Genomic DNA, 16,068 nt, shown 5'->3' on the forward strand with positions numbered 1-16,068 from the left:
GGGTCAAAAGTTAAGTCTTGCTGTGTGAAATAGCACCTTACTTTATGAGCATTTCTTTTCATTTTATTGTATTTTTATAAACATCTTTAAAAACACAAAGCTTTGATGTTTCTTACAAACAATTTCATGGAAATATTGAGGAAGTTTTTTCTAATTATGTAGGCTGCTAGTTGTCAATTAATGAACGTATAATTACCTATTCATCTAGTCAAATGTGTTTCAGTGAAGCTGACACTATAGCTTAGCCCAGGACACACCTCTTTCCCCTCCCGCAGCATTCGGCTCTTGCTGAAACTGAGTCACACTGAAATCAAGAATAATATGGTGTTTCCACTCTTGTCACATTGTCTTCTCTCCTCAACCTGCCCCCCTAGCATTAAGCTTTCTTCTCAGTTCCTAGCCTCATATTCAAGGGCAATCATTGGAAGAGACTCACAGACAGTGAGCTTCCCAAAGCTCTTTCTATTGACTCTACTGAAAACTTTGACATGCACATAGGTTGAATTAGGTATCCTTTCCTGATCTCTTCCTTCTGAGGAAGCACTGTTCTTAGAAAGTACTTTGTTCACCACGTGGGGGTGAACAGAAAGACCTCATGCTTGAAGTCTGTGATAGTACTCACTTTAGTTAGCACAAAATCATTTTTTGATTGAAAATTTGAAACAAATTATTTGAAAATGGTTTTCCTTAGGAAATAATCACTCTTGTTTACCTATTAAAAAATCTATATGTGTGGAGATTCCTTAAAAAACTGGAAATAGCTCTGCCTTATGATCCAGCAATCCCACTGCTGGGCATACACACTGAGGAAACCAGAACTGAAAGAGACACGTGTACCCCAATGTTCATTGCAGCACTGTTTATAATAGCCAGGACATGGAAGTAACCTAGATGTCCATCAGCAGATGAATGGATAAAGAAAGCTGTGGTACATATACACAATGGAGTATTACTCAAACATTAAAAAGAATACATTTGCATCAGTTCTAATGAGGTGGATGAAACTGGAGCCTATTATACAGAGTGAAGTCAGCCAGAAAGAAAAACACCAATACAGTATACTAACACATATATATGGAATTTAGAAAGATGGTAACAATAACCCTGTATATGAGACAGCAAAAGAGACACTGATGTATAGAACAGTCTTTTGAACTCTGTGGGAGAGGGAGAGGGTGGGATGATTTGGGAGAATGGCCTTGAAATATGTATAATATCATATATGAAACAAGTCTCCAGTCCAGGTTCGATGCACGATACTGGATGCTTGGGGCTGGTGCACTGGGACAACCCAGAGGGATGGTGTGGGGAGGGAGGAGGGAGGAGGGTTCAGGATGGGGAACACATGTATACCTGTGGTGGATTCATTTTGATATTTGGTAAAACTAATACAATTATGTAAATTTTAAAAATAAAGTAAAATTTTAAAAATATAAAAAAAAGAAAAAAAGAAGAAAAAAGAAGAAAAATAAAAGTAAAAAATCTATATGTAAGGAACAAAGTTGTTATAACAACTTTATGAATCCAAGACACTGCATAAAAAGGTATTTCATGGCATTTTTAACATAAAAATAGAGCTAATAGGTAGCTGTGGAAAATTCAGAAACATGACCTTTTAAATTTTTGTTTCCTTTTAGTTATTGTCTGTTTTTTTGTTTGTTTGTTTGTTTGTTTTTGTTTTTCTGAACATTTTGATGTCCATTCCAGTTTATTAGGTGGTAAATGCCCACAAAGCTATCTGGAAGATTTAATACCAAGACGACTGTGCATGTATGCTAAGTTGTTTCAGTTGTGTCTGAGTCTTTGCAGCCCCATGGACTGTAGCCTGCCAGGCTCCTCTGTCCATGTGATTCTCCAGGCAAGAACACTGGAGTGGGTTGCCATGACCTCCTACAGCGGATCTTCCAGACCCAGGCATCAAGTCCACGTCTCTTGCGTCTCCTGCATTGGCCGGTAGATTTTTTACTACTAGTGCTACCTTGGAAGCCTAAGATAACTGTATTTTGAAGATATGGTGCTGCTTTTCCTTATACTTCTTTCAGATTATTGTCTTCGTTTGTCCCTGCATACCCTTCTCCCCGCCCCCACTCTTCTTTCACCTTATTTCCTATCTTCTCTCTCCTCTACCACTTCATTTACTTGCTTAGTTCTAGCAACTTTTTTTCCTAAAACTTGCAAACTTTGGATTAATGTAAGTGGAGGTGACAAAAGCTATATTGGTTGTGAAAAAAATTGTACAGCCCTATCCATGAATGCCTCTTAAGCAAATTTATTTCATAAGATGGATTTAGCAACAATGATTCAAAAGGAACACTATTTCAATAAGTCTCAAAATGAACATTAGAATTTTGAAAATAAAATATTTTAAATGATATACCAGTTGCTGATAAAATCACAAATGGTGTTCCTAAGGACACAAAACATGCTCTCCATGGGCTTTTTTAAGATGGTCAGGTAGTAGGGTTTTCTTTTAGCAGAATGTGCTGAAAACCTAACAATGCATCTACAAATCCATAATATGTAAACTTAAAATAAAACTAGACCACAAATATCCATCTGATCTCAGATTTGTTTTCAGAAATAAATAAATATGGTGCAGTCAGTACAGCGTAAAATACCTTTACTGATAAAAGAGACTTGCATGCATAAGTACACAGAGTGAAAGAAAAGTCTCAGGGGCTTATCCTTAGGAAGTTAAAAGAATTATATTTTCTATTCATTCATTGCTTGACTTACTATAACTGTTCTATAGAGCAGCACCCAGCAGAGAAACTAAAGTTAAAGTCAGCTTATTTTTTCATAATAAATCATCTCGCTGAATGATTTATAACTTGGCTGTGTTTATTTGCTTTTCCTAAAACTTGCCATATAGGTACTTAAACTTTGAATCATTATTTCTGTAAATTTAATTTAAATATAGAGTCTTTTATTTTATTTTTCATTGACAATAGAACTACAGAATATATCACAGGAGACATCACAAAGTCTGTGTTTCTGAAATAAGGTATCTGCCAACAGGAAGCAGGTGCTTCCTGATAACTATCATGTGAGCATCCTTTTAAAAATCCCCTCTGGACCAAATGAGTATGTGGAATGTTTGGGGTAATTTGATCTTCTTTTACAAGACAGGTTTCTTATTTAAGTAAATGGAAGATGTTTCTGAATAAAATTTACAGCAACGAAATCCTAGTCACATTTTATCATCAAGAATTACAAAAAAGCAAATTTAATATTAGTTATATCTCACCAAAAAAACTGAATTAATTGTGACTTTCTCAAAGATCCCAAACATTGCTATTCCCTAAAAAATAAACAAAAAATATGAATTGAATATCATACTTATTTTATTTTGAAAAATTGTTTTATTTTTCCATTTGAAAATTGATGTATTGCATTTAGAGTCATGAAGAATCATGATCATATTTGCCTATATGATTACAAATCTTATTTTAAGTAATGAATATTTTTGAAGAAGGTGCAATATTTCTGCAGATATTTATATACCATAAATATATAACTGTGGAAGTTAGTTTTTATATAAATAAATATGTATTACTTAAAAACTTAAATTAGTATTTTTTAACTTTGGAAAGTATATGCAGTATACTTTATATATAAATAATGTGTTCTTGTACAATGTTTTGGAAAATATGCATTCCCCCTTTCCAATCACCCCCATCAATCTCTGTTGTCATGGCCACTTGCGTTCCATCCTTGTATTTATTTTCTCAAGGTTATATTATGTACTCTTTCTATTCTTTTTTTTTTTTTTAGTTGAAGTATAGTTAATTTAAAATATTGTGCTAGTATCCATTGTACAGGGGACTACAGAGGATGAGATGGTTGGATGGCATCACTGACTCAATGGACATGGGTTTGGGTGGATTGTGGGAGTTGGTGATGGACAGGGAGGCCTGGCATGCTGTGGTTCATGGGGTCGCAAAGAGTCAGACACGACTGAGTGACTGAACTGAACTAAACTGAAGACCAATTGCATTTAATGTGATTATTAATTAAGTCAGGTTGGTTTTATTATCATGCTGTTTTCAATTTGACCCATCTGTGCTTTGTAAAGTGTGAAAGCCCACAGAGAGGGAAAAAAAAAAAAAACAAAACAATAACTTACATAATTACACTATCCAGTGAAAACTACTTTTGTAGCTTTGGTGCAATCATTTTGTTCCTTGAATATATCATACACAGAAATAATATATTTTACTTTTAGAATGTTGTTAGTATAATTCTAGTTTTCACACAACATTTAAGTATTTTGCATTATGCTGAAACACTTTGAAACTGTATGAAATCATAAAGTCATGCTTTATATTTTAGCTAATACAAAATAGGTATAAAACAATATATAGTCTTGTATTACTATTTAATTATTTAAATTATGGCCAAATTTTCATTAGCACAAATAATGTTACAAACTAATATTTATCCACATAATTTATATTTGATATAGTGTCTTATTTCTGTAGCATCAGTCTTCAAATATTAACTAGTCAACTTTAAGCTTTCTAAACTGCCCAGGGTTTTTATTTATTAAAACAAATAAAGTAACCAGAATTCTTGGACATTTTGAGAGACAAAAAAATTGAAATAACTATAAAATTTAGAGAAAGGAATTAGGAAAGAAGGTGTCTGCTTTGAATAAAACAAACTGAAAAAGGAAGCCTTTGAACTGTCACTTCCTGAAGCCTTCTGCACTGGGCACCGAACACATGTGGACCCCTGATCAGCCTCAGAGTGGAACTGGGGCCAGCAACCTTATGATATCCTATTGTCCCTTTCTCATTATCACTCCACTGCTCATTTTCCATGTGCAGGTTTCTTCGAAATATATGTTTTCTCACTTTTCTTGAATCTGTAATTTAACACTAACCTGCTTATACATCAACATCCTCTGTAGAAATTGGGCTCTGCCCTTGTGCTTCTTCATTATTCAGCTCACCTCCTGGGGCTGGAGTTATTTTATCATCATGAAGATGACCTATCTGAAATCTTTTCCTTATTATCCCATGTCTAATTCCCTATAGTCACATTTTACACATTTTTTGAAACTTGGATTCAAATCTAGATTTACAAAATCATTTTTACACTTCCATGTCCAAACAATTTTCTTTTAAGTCACCTTTCTAGACTTATTATAATTTTTAACATTTATTTCATGCTATATTCTTCCATTATATTTTCCTCCCTTTTTACTCAGCCTTCTTTCTACTCTAACTTCTGATATGAATCTGCCCTACTCCAGTAGCTTAAAATCACATGGTCTACCACTCCCCATTTAAGAAGCACAGCAAAATTCTTACTCTCAAATCATACTAAATGCTGCCATTGGTCTCCCTTGTTCCTATGTGATGTAGAAATGCAATTAAATGGATAGATTGATTCTTTCCTAAACGTAAAGTAAGGTCTCAAACACCTGTAAAACCTTCAGTATTAATCTACAAAGCGGTTTCCCAATGATGATTATTTTAAACTTTAATGAATTTTCATAGGTGCCATACCCAATCTCCACTCTGTCATTCATAGTAGACAACTGTGCTTCTTATTACATGGAGAAAGTGAGAAATATTGATGTGTTATCCTTTAATATTCCTCCTCTTACTCACAGAAAAGTATCAATTCTTCAGGTCTGTTGTTAAACTTCCCTTACTCAGTCTGCTTTGTTTGTAATCTATGAGGAAATGGAGATCATATTTCTGTATAGGATATGAAGTGGCATGCAGTTTATGTATCTAATTGAAATATTGAAAATAAAGTATATAGAATACACTGCTAACAGTTATCTTACTCTCTCTGCCCTTGCTTGTAGTTGGCCATATCTTTTAGGATTTCATGGTCATTATTCATTCTCATTTCTTCTAAATGAAAGCAAAACAGATATAATTTGGGAGCTGGAGCAAGAAGGAGTAATAGATTGGCCACTCCACATAAGGGCTCAGTCCCAGTCCTCTTATAGGTTAGAATTCAGTGGAAATAATGAATTGTTCTCTTTCATAATTCTGTGTGTGTACTTAGTCACTCAGTCATGTCTGACTCTTTGCAACCCTATGGACTGTAGCCTGTCAGGCTCCTCTGTCAATGGGGATTCTCCAAGCAGGAATACTGGAGTGTGTTGCCATGCCCTTCTCCAGGGGATCTTCCCAATCCAGGGAATTAACCTGGGTATCCCACATTCCAGGCAGATTGGTTACCATCTGAGCCACCAGGGAAGCCCTTTCATAGGTCTATTGCTGGTTTATTCATAAATAGTTTTTTTCATATCTGGCTTTTATTAATTATATTGAGTTGATTTCTACAAGAAGATAGTGAACATTTAATTATCACTCCACATTTGTATTATTTTTCTTCATTTTTCCATATTTCTATATAATAGTGAATGAGAACAGTCACATCCAGCTAATCAAAATCCAAGCTCAGAGGTCAGGAATTTGTCTTGTAAGTCATGGTAAATGAAATTGGTTTCAAACTTAACACTAATAAAACAAGATTATGGCATCCAGTCCCATCACTTCATGGCAAATAAAAGATGAAAAAAGGGGAAGCAGTGACATTTTATTTTCTTGCCCTTCAAAATCACCATGAGCAGTGACTAGAGCCATGAAAATAAAAGACACTTGCTCCTTGGAAAGAAAGTTATGACAAACCTAGACAGTGTATTAAAAAGTGGATACATCACTTTGCCAACAAAAGTCTTTATAGTAAAAACTATGTTTTTTTTTTCCAGGAGCCATGTATGGATGTGAAGGTGGGACAAAAAAGAAGGCTCAGTGCCAAAGAATCAATACTTTTGAACTGAAGTGCTGGACAAGACTCTTGATAGTCTCTTAGAATGCCAGGAGATCAAACCAGTCAATCCTAAAGGAAATCAAAGCCAAATACTAATTGGAAAAAAATGTCGAGGCTGAAGTTCCAATACTTTGGCTCCCTTATGTGGAAAGTTGACTCATTAGAGAAGACCCTGATGTGGGAAAAGATTGAACACAAAAGGAAAAGCGGGCAGCAGAGGATGAGATGGTTAGATATCATCACTGACTCAATGGACATGAATCTGAGCAAACTCTGGGAGATAGTGAAGGACCCGGAAGTCTGGCATGCTACAGTCCATAGGGTCTCTTTGTCAGACGTGACTGAAGGACTGAACAGTAAAAACAAATGAAATTAGATTACCAAAGTAAATTCAATTTCACACATATTAACATTTACAGGCAGGTTTTTGGGTAACTTCACTTATGTGTTTGATATTTTATACCATCATACATTATTTATAAATAAAAACAGATTTTATTCTCCTGGACTAACAGAACCATAACTATAGTTACAAGTATATATAGACATTTGTTTTTCTAATCTTTATATGACTCTATTTTTAAGCTGATTAATTTATAAAATATATGACCACACATTTTTCATCATATTTTCAAGATTAACTGAAATTAACCATAACTCTTATTTGAGGGGAAAATAATGTAGCACTTGAAGAGAAACCTTTGTCAATATTCTGGTCTCAGCTATATTACTAAGCAGCTATTACCTTCAGTAAGTCAAATTATCTTTCAGTTCTTAGGTTTCTCATGAACAATATAATATCTTAGGCCTCAATAGTCTCTGAGGTTGTATTCAGGTCTAGGTTTCAATGATTATATTTATTCAAACATCCTCTGTGTAATGGCATCATCTGTGCACTAAATTCCTTATTGCCAAATTCAGACTTAAATTGAGGAAAGTAGGGAAAACCACTAGACCATTCAGGTATGACCTAAATCAAATCCCTTATGATTATACAGTGGAAGTGAGAAATAGATTTAAGGGCCTAGATCTGATAGATAGACTGCCTGATGAACTATGGACGGAAGTTCGTGACATTATACAGGAGACAGGGATCAAGACCAACACCATGGAAAAGAAATGCAAAAAAGCAAAACGGCTGTCTGGGGAGGCCTTACAAATAGCTGTGAGAAGAAGAGAAGCAAAAAGCAAAGGAGAAAAGGAAAGATATAAGCATCTGAATGAAGAGTTCCAAAGAACAGCAAGAAGAGATAAGAAAGCCCTACTCAGTGATCAGTGCAAAGAAATAGAGGAAAAAAACAGAATGGGAAAAACAAGAGATCTCTTCAAGAAAATTAGAGATAGCATGGGAAAATTTCATGCAAAGAAGGGCTCAATAAAGGACAGAAATGGTATGGACCTAATAGAAGCAGAAGATATTAAGAAGAGGTGACAAGAATACACAGAAGAACTGTGCAAAAAAGATTTTCATGACCAAGATAATCATGATGGTATGATCACTCAACTAGAGCCAGACATCCTGGAATGTGAAGTCAAGTGGGCCTTAGAAAGCATCAGTACGAACAAAGCTAGTGGAGGTGATGGAATTCCAGTTGAGCTATTCCAAATCCTGAAAGATGATGCTGTGAAAGTGCTGCACTCAATATGCCATCAAATTTGGAAAACTCAGCAGTGGCCACAGGATTGGAAAAGGTCAGTTTTCATTTCAATCCCAAAGAAAGGCAATGCCAAAGAATGCTCAAACTACCGCACAATAGCACTCATCTCACATGCTAATGCTCGAAATTCTCCAAGCCAGGCTTCAGCAATACGTGAACCGGGAACTTCAAGATGTTCAAGCTGGTTTTAGAAAAAGGCAGAGGAACCAGAGATCAAATTGCCAACATCTGCTGGATCATTAAAAAAGCAAGAGAGTTCCAGAAAAACATCTATTTCTGCTTTATTGACTATGTCAAAGCCTTGGACTGTGTGGATCACAATAAACTGTGGAAAATTCTTAAAGAGATGGGAATATCAGACCACCTGACCTGCTTCTTCAGAAACCTATATGCAGGTCAGAAAGCAATAGCTAGAACTGGACATGGAACAACAGACTGGTTCCAAATAGGAAAAGGAGTATGTCAAGGCTGCATATTGTCACCCTGCTTATTTAACTTCTATGCAGAGTACATCATGAGAAATGCTGGGCTGGAAGAATCACAAGCTGGAATCAAGATTGCCGGGAGAAATATCAATAACCTCAGATATGCAATTGACACCACCCTTATGGCAGAAAGTGAAGAGGAACTAAAAAGCCTCGTGATGAACGTGAAATAGGAGAGTGAAAAAGTTGGCTAAAAGCTCAACATTCAGAAAACAAAGATCATGGCATCTGGTCCCATTACTTCATGTGAAATAGATGGGGAAACAGTGGAAAAAGTGTCAGACTTTATTTTTTCGGGCCCCAAAATCACTGCATATGGTGATTGCAGCCATGAAAGTAAAAGATGCTTACTCCTTGGAAGAAAAGTTATGACCAACCTAGATAGCATATTGAAAGGCAGAGACATCACTTTGCCAACAAAGGTCGATCTAGTCAAGGCTATGGTTTTTCCAGTGGTCATGTATGGGTGTGAGAGTTGGACTGTGAAGAAAGCTGAGAGCCAATGAATTGATGCTTTTGAAATGCTGTATTGGAGAAGTCTCTTGAGAGTCCCTTGGATGGCAAGGAGATTCAACCAGTCCTTTCTGAAGGAGATCAGCCCTGGGTGTTCTTTGGAAGGACTGATGCTAAAGCTGAAAATCCAATACTTTGGCCACCTCATGCGAAGAGTTGACTCATTGGAAAAGACTCTGATGCTGGCAGGGATTGGGGGCAGGAGGAAAAGAGGACGACACAGGATGTCATGGCTGGATGACATCACCGACTCGATGGATGTGAGTATGAGTGAACTCTGGGAGATGGTGATGGACAGGGAGGCCTGGCGTGCTGCGATTCATGGGGTCGCAAAGAGTCAGACATGACTGAGTGACTGAACTGAACTGAACCATGCACAAAGGACACTGCTGTGAATACAGTAAGGCTATTTCTCCAGAAACATCAACCATGTCTATGATATAACCAGGATCATTGCAGAAGTTTCAACTATGCATAATCTTTTTTTTTTTTTTGACTCAGTCTAAAAGATTCTTTTTTTTTCTTTTATCATTGGTGCTGCTATTGTGACATAAAGTCACATAAATAATTTCTTGTATCTTACATTATTTTAAGGAATAATTTTCTCTTTTATTTATGAACATAAAGAATAAAACTAAGATCCATAATACTTAAGTACCAGTAGGAAGTACTTAAAGACAAATCACAGATACTCTACAGTTTTCACTGAAAGTGAAAAAGTTAGTCACTTAGTTGCATCCGACATTTTGTGATACCTTGGAATGTAGACTGCCAGGTTACTTTGTTGACAGAATTTTCTAGGTAAGAATACTGAAGTGGGTTGCCATTTTTTTCTCCAGGGAATCTTCCCATCCGAGGAATGGAACCCAGGTTTCCTGTATTACAAGCAGATTCTTTACCCTCTGAGCCACTAGGAAAGCCCGTTTTCATTAAAATAAACCTAATATAACCCTAAGATATAATTTCTCAGCATACTAATAATTTCCCAAAATTCAGTTAATAATCAAAGCACTTAATTTGCCTACTACAAATGCTATATTCAGACTATTTGCATAACTAAATGGATATATAATTTCCAAATGACAGTGCATGATGTTATAATGTAAATCAGTAAAAGATGCATTCAAGTTGTAAGATGGATAATTTTCTTTATAATTTTAATACATTAAATATCAATATATATAATACAAATGCTCTTTGGAATTCTGATTTTTTAAGGATGCAAAAATATCTTGAAACCAAATAATTTCAGAACTACTTCCCTCAATATGAAAAGTTATTTTATATAATGTGATAAAGTATTTAATATGTAGCATATAGAACAAAGGACTTGACAGATACACAAGAGCACCATGTATATTAGTTATAATTATGCACCAAGTATAAAAGGTATAAATAGAAATGTACTTAGACATTAATATTTGCAAGAACTGACAAACAGGAATCTAAGCTACTTGCAGTGACACAAGTAATGAAGTCATCTCTGACCCAGCAGTTGCAGGGTCATGTAACTGGCAGTCTGAGTTTTAGCTTACAAATATGTTGCACACACAACCAACACCCCAACCCAATCCTGGGATCTGTCACAGTATCTCTTGTGGATGTCTGAAAGTACGTATGGTACTGAACCCATAAAGGAAATTGACCATTGAAGGACAGTGTGTAAATGGAGCCAACTCTCAGACAGGGGCTTCCCTGTTAACTCGGTAAAGAATCCACCTGCAATGTAGAAGATCCCGGTTGGATTCCCGGCTGGAGAAGAATAAATTATTTATATAAGGTTATGCAGTTGGCGCATAGCACAGGGAATTGAAACCACTTTACTTCTCATGCCAATGCTGTGGCTTAATCTACAGAAACAAACACAGTGTTACAGTGTTGTTTCTTCTTTGAAATCATTTGGGATCAACCATAAAAAAATTATATTACAAATTATTTAAAGTTAATAATTTGCCAAAGGAGAGGTTTCCTCATTATCTTCAATGTGGAAAGAAGGGTAAAGTAGGGGACTTGAGGTATTGGTAAAATATGTATCATTTATTAACAAGCACATTAACTGATGTTGCTGTGAAATTAAATGGCACAATTCATTGTGAATAGAAAAAAAAATCAAGAATGTTATGTTTTTAAAATGTACAAAGAATGTCAGTAAATTAGTAACACAAAGGGGAATATATTTGTATACATTTTATTTTAATGTTATTGTACAGATTAGATTTTAAAATGTATTATTATTATCATTTTTAATTTACTAATAGAAACTAAAATGAAAGAGCAAGTGCAGTGGAAAAATCACCTAAGTGGGGAGATGGATTTCCTTCAAGACAGATATATACATTTTAATTTTTTACTTGATTTTTGTTCTCATTAACAAATAACTTTATTTAATGTTGAATTTAAATTGACAAATACATATTATAGATCCTGCATTTTAATTTAAAGTTTATTTCAATTTTATTAATCTTTATTGAATAAACTTTACATAAAAATGTAAAACAGGAGTAAAATATGGGAATAACTAATACTCATTTTTTAAATTTTTCTACATTATTCTCCTTAGAAAAATATTTAAATATGTCTTTCTGTGACATTTACTTTGTTTTGTGCAATTCTGCACTTGGGCTTTTCATTAGTTACCCATTTATTTGCTTTAACTTATATCTTGCAAATTGTGTAATTGAATTCAAGCTTGATGTCTATATAAAATAAGATAAATAATTTAGATTCCAAATATATGTAGACAATTTGCATTTTCAAAGCTCAATTCTTCTTTGATATGTGGTGAATTTTGATTTCCCAAAGTAATATTTTCTTAAATATTTTAAGTTATACAATTTTTAATTTGGTAAAGCTAAAATAATCTATTACTGTGCTTCAACAAAGTAGACTGGCATTTGAGGAATTTATATATTAAATAAGCCATTTTCTTGATGATCCTTCTAACCAGATATCTGTCAAGTCTTTGCTTTACTTTGAATTATTTAGACATAGCAAAGCTGATTCATCTTTGCAGGAGGAAATATTAGATGTATTTTTCTTTCTGTTGCAAAGCATTAAGATAATTAGGCCAATTATGTGCCATACAAATTAGTGCAAATAAAAATTACAGGATGTAAGTAACACTCTACTGATTTTATTTCAGTGTATCTATGGAAGTAAAGCATTTCAATAAATTTTAGCTGCTTTTACTACAAACACTCAGAATACTTAACAGAATAAGGCAGGATAGAAAAGGCACACTGAATTAGATGAAAGTTGTCTCTGATGTGCCTGTGGTCCCATTGTGCCTGTGAGGACAGGCAAACAGAGCTCTCAGGGGAACTAGAAGGCCATTGATACAATAGACAAGGGGTCTGCTGCATTCCCTTGATCTTCCCACATCTTTTAGTACTGACTGAAAGGAAGAAAAATGTATTGCTAATTAAGAGTTGACGTAATAATCAAGACAAGAAAAAGAAACTCTTTTTGATGTTTAGAAAGACTGTACTGAGAGGCAAGCCAGATGTTACAGATTAAAAACACAGCTACACTGAATCAACAATTCTCTTTGTTAAAACACCTTTTCTGAGCCCTTTTAGTAGTGCTTGTCAAAAACTCCCTGATGTTGAAACTGCAGAATAAATCATTCTTTTCAGATTCAGCACTTGTAATTTATTTAGCGGATGATGTCAGAGATGGAATATTTAGAATTTGAATCAATTTTGTTAATTGTTAGAAACCCAATATTTTTACTAGATTTTTGTCTTTTTTATTTAGGGTCCTTTTTAATCCAAAGTAGTGGCAAGACATCTAATCTTTCTCTGCGAAAGTGAAGATCATAGGCAGCAGTAATTAAGATTCAAATCACACTTCCTTCTTGGCTTAGTTAAGGTCTTTAATTTCTGACGTATTTACTAAAAATTCTTCTTTTAGTTCACTAATTAGCAAGGACGGCTAGGCTGGCAGAGCTGAACTGTGGTTGAAAGACTGCAATCCATGGCAAGAAACAAACCAAGCAAGAAAAAGCTGGAGTTTGCTGCAGCAGACTGTTTAATTTAAATCTCTGGGGTTTCCAGAAAACCCTCTTCATTCTGGTCCATTGTGAAGGTTATTTTTTTCAGAAACAAGAGAGGGAAGGGCCGAAATTTCACTTTTATTTATTTTGCTTTCCATACAAAAAATGACCTGCACTTTCCTGTCATCTGCCTTTGTTTGATTATGTGGCTCTTAAGTTAGTGGTTTGATCTAAGCTTCTTTGATCTGATGGCTTCATATTATTCATTACATTCAAGATACACCTGCAAGGTCTATGCATTGCTTCATGTAGGGAGGGACAGAAGAAAGAAATCATTTGACTCTTGTAAAATAATGTATAAGAAGAAATTAAAAAATGAGATAGATCTATATATAACCTGAGAAACAGATGACAAGTGCTTTCTTTAAAGGGAAAGTAATACAGCCAAGATTTTATAGTTCCATAGTTATATTATTTTGCAGTTTTGAGTTCTTTGTGTGGAAAGCCAAGCAACCAACAGATTATACATATATATATACATATATATAGAATTATATAACTCTAGTGGAGAAGGCAATGGCAACCCACTCCAGTACTCTTGCCTGGAAAATCCCATGGACAGAGGAGCCTGGTGGGCTGCCGTCTATGGGGTCACACAGAGTTGGACACAACTGAAGCAACTTAACAGCAGCAGCAGCATATAACTATTGTTGAAAAATGAAGAAAGAGAAGCATAAATGTATTACATAGAATTGTAGGCATAATGATTAAATAGATAAAACCAGACATATTTAAATGTTGTCAATAGAGGAATTGGGTCTGCTGCATTTGTATAGTAAATTTGTATAGTAACTTTCTCTTTGATCTGCCTTTATTTTTTTCACAAATGCCACATGATCATAATTGGTATAGCTTTCTTAAAAGCTTTTTAATCAACTAGTGTGAATTCTTCTACTTTGCTATTTTTCTTTACTATTCAGTTGGTTATTCAAGGTTATCTTTGAATATAGAGAGTTAGTACGAAGTTACAGTATAACACAGGGAACTCAACCCAGTGCTCTGTGACAACCTAAAGGGTGGAAAAGATGGGTGGGAGGGAGGTTCAAGAGTAGGGGAAATGGGTATACTTATGGCTGATTCAGGCTTCTCAGGTGGCTCAGATGGTAAAGAATGGGCCCACAGTGCAGGAGACCTGGGTTCAATCCCTGGGTGCGGAAGATCCCCTAGGAGAAGAGAATGGCAACCCACTCGAGTACTCTTGCCTGGAGAATTCCATGGACAGAGGAGCCTGGTGGGCTATAGATCACGGGTTGCAAAGATTCAGACATGACTGAGTGACTAACACACACACACAGCTGATTCACCCTCCTATACGGTAGAAACCAACACAACATTGTAAAGCAATTATCCTCTAATTAAAAATACAATTTTAAGAATACTTTTTCATATAAACATTAGAATCATTTTGTCAATATTTACAAAATGTCATGCTGGAATTTTGATGGAAATTGTATAGAATCTGATCAAGTTGGGAAGAACTGACATCTTTTCAACACTGAATCTTCCAATCTATGAATGTAGGATTTATCTATGTAAGATGTAGGATCCATAAATGTTCCATTTGTTTAGATCTTCTTCAAGTTTTCTGTTTGTTTGTTTATTTGCTTTTTATCAGAATTCTATAGTTTTCTGCATATAGATCCTATACATGTTGAGTAGATTTATATCCAATTTTTCATTTTCTTGGTGTTATTGTTTTTCAGTTGCTATGTCATGTCAAACTCTTGATGCTATTATCAAACTTGACTTTTTTTATATTTCAATCCCAGTTGCCCATTGTTAACATATAGAAAAGACTAACTTTTGTATACTGTTGAGCATTTGAACAACAAGGGTTTGAACTGTGTGCACTTGCTTACATGTGTGTTTTTGTTTTTCAGGCGCAAATACCATACTACTACCCAGTCTGAAGTTGGTTGAATTCTCTGATATGGAGAAACTACAGATATGGAGGAATGAAAGATATCAAGTTTGCAGATACAGGGGACCAACTGTAAATTATACACAAAATATTTTATTGCACAGTGGATCAGTGATACTAACCCTTGAGTTGTTCAAGGAGTCAACTGTAGTAACCTAAATCCTAAAATTTTACTCTCATCATTTTTTTAAATTATTTGTGATTTATATACATATATTATATTATATATGTATATATGTGTGTGTGTGTGTGTGTGTGTGTGTATGGAGAAGGCAATGGCAACCCACTCCAGTACTCTTGCCTGGAAAATCCCATGGATGGAGGAGACTGGAAGGCTGCAGTCCATGGGGTCGCTGAGAGTCAGACACAACTGAGCGACTTCACTTTCAGTTTTCACTTTCATACATTGGAGAAGGAAATGGCAACCCACTCCAGTGTTATTGCCTGGAGAATCCCAGGGACGGGGGAGCCTGGTGGGCTGCCATCTATGGGGTCGGAGAGAGTCAGACACGACTGAAGCGACTTAGTAGCAGCAGCATCGGAGAAGGCAATGGCAACCCACTCTAGACCTCTTGCCTGGAAAATCCCATGGACAGAGGAGCCTGATAGGCTCCAGTCCATGGGGTCGCTAAGTTGGAC

The sequence above is a fragment of the Bos javanicus genome, chromosome 9, assembly GCF_032452875.1.
Source record: "Bos javanicus breed banteng chromosome 9, ARS-OSU_banteng_1.0, whole genome shotgun sequence".
Taxonomy (NCBI): Eukaryota; Metazoa; Chordata; class Mammalia; order Artiodactyla; family Bovidae; genus Bos; species Bos javanicus.